We start from the raw sequence: 1,994 nt of genomic DNA on the forward strand, positions 1-1,994 counted from the left end.
CACCCCCCTGTTGGATGAAAGATCCCGCCTTTGATTGAAATGGAACCTTCCACTATTGAGCAGGCCTTTGCTGAATGAGTCATCGGGGCGGCTGCTTATTGGCTGAGGCCGCTGGAACCAGGGGATTGCCTGGCGCCGGCTGCAAGGACCTGCTTCATTCACAGAAAAGCTGTCTCGCTCGCTAGCCCTTTCATTCACACAAACGGCATTTCATTCACATTTTGCTGTTTTTGTCTGCTTCTAATGAAGATCACGGTTTGAGAATGATAGGGCATTTTTGCTTTAGATTTTGGGGGTGGGGACTTTGATAATCATCCCAACCATATATGGGGTGTGCATTTGCTGTTGCTATGCAAGCAAAGGGAAGGGAAAAGATGAGAGCCGTGCGCCTGCCCTGCTAGGCCTGCGGCCCTGGGCCTTGAGCCGCTGCCTCCCTGCACTCCTGTGTCCAGTAGCCGGCTCGCCATGAGTGGCCCTGATTACAGCTGCTCCACAGAGCTCTTCAAGGCTGGGTGCCTCATGTGTCACATGTCTAGTCGTGGGTGTGAGAAGACTCAGGGTGACCTGATACCGTGCTAGAGGTAAATTCATTTGCTTGTATACAGGTAGCCGGAAACTTGGACAGGAAGCGTTTCACTGTATTGGGCAAGCTATTTCAATGCATGACAAAGATGGCAGAGCCCACCTTGACAAGGATTATGGGTTTGAGCCCCGCAGACCCTCTGGGGGCTGCCAGTGCCCTGTTCTTTTAACTGAGAGGAATGAGGCCTGTGCGGATCTCTTGCAGCCCGAGTTTGAGTCCTGAAAAAAAAAAAAAATAGGCTTTTAAAAAATTTTTTCCTGCGGATTTGATGTGTAATGAGAGCAACTGCATTTTTTTTCTCTCCCTTACTGCAGGGCTGCAAGCTGCAACTGAAGAGACATTGATATGTTATTTGTAGCGTTTCTTAGGCATTTTTCCAGAGCTTGAACACATTCAGTTGGAAGAAAGCTTCAAGCCCCTTTTTTGGAATGAATTTCTGGAGCCTGTTGCCATTCACCAAAGCACTTTTTTTCTGTTCTTTTCTTTCTTTCTTTCTTTCTTTTTTTTTGAAGTAGGTTTTTAACCCTGGCTGAGAAAGACTGCTGTAAATTAGCAGGGGAGAGACCCTAACCTGGCTCTGTGCATTAGTACATATGCAGATTTTTTTGTTTGTTTGTTTGGAAGAACTGCATTGCCACAAAGACACTTGTCATGGCCGCTCTGTAGATTTGAAAAGAAGAAAGAAAAACCCAGAAAACTGGTATTTTATGTTCACCTGGGATTGACTATTTCTCTCTCTCTGTCTCTTGCTATTTAACAATTCCTGCTTGTTTTCCAAACCAGAATTCACGAAGATCCACTGAAGATCATATTCTTAGAAAGACTTCGTCACATTTTAACGCATCGCTGTCAGACACTTACAGGCTCACACAGATGGGCTGATGAGGAAGAGAAAAGCCTAGCAAGGAATAATGGGTTTCAGAAAGTTCATCTGATCATCTGAAGAAACTGGATTTACTTCTGGCACAAATACTGAGTGGGGGGATGGGGAGGTGAAAAATCAAGGTTGGAAGGAAATATCTGGGAAGGTAAAAAAGGAAATTTGAGAATCGATTGGCTCTAATGTGCCTTTAGTGGGTGTATGTGTGTGTGTTTTATCATCTTTTTTTTTCTTTCTTTTCCTTTTTTTTTTTTGCTACAGGAAGTGATTTGCAGTGCTCACCGAGCCTTTGTTGAAAGGGTCTCCTCTCGGAGTGAGTCATGCTTTTGCTGTGAGCAGCCCCAAGCAGCTGGGCGCTCATCAGAGGAAACTATGACTTTTGCAAAGCGAGCGTGCCGCCCTCAGCAGCCGCGTCCGGGGCCGGGGCTGAGCGGCCGCGGCGGCGCGGGGTGTTAGCGGTGGGAAGTCGGCGCCTCGGTCTGCGCCCCAGACCCCGCCGCCGTCCCGGCCGCTGCGTCCGCCTCGGGACCG

General features: G+C 47.9%; 1 long non-coding RNA gene across 1 annotated transcript; it reads left to right on the forward strand.

Annotated features, from left to right (window-relative positions):
• The first annotated feature begins 147 nt into the window (after window positions 1-147).
• On the forward strand, window positions 148-1,988 carry LOC112472124. The gene is made up of 3 exons (XR_003043524.1): window positions 148-581; window positions 898-1,611; window positions 1,725-1,988. It is a non-coding gene; the product is annotated as an uncharacterized LOC112472124 (long non-coding RNA).
• The last annotated feature ends 6 nt before the right edge of the window (window positions 1,989-1,994 follow it).

Source organism: Pteropus alecto, unplaced genomic scaffold, assembly GCF_000325575.1.
Source record: "Pteropus alecto unplaced genomic scaffold, ASM32557v1 scaffold219, whole genome shotgun sequence".
Taxonomy (NCBI): Eukaryota; Metazoa; Chordata; class Mammalia; order Chiroptera; family Pteropodidae; genus Pteropus; species Pteropus alecto.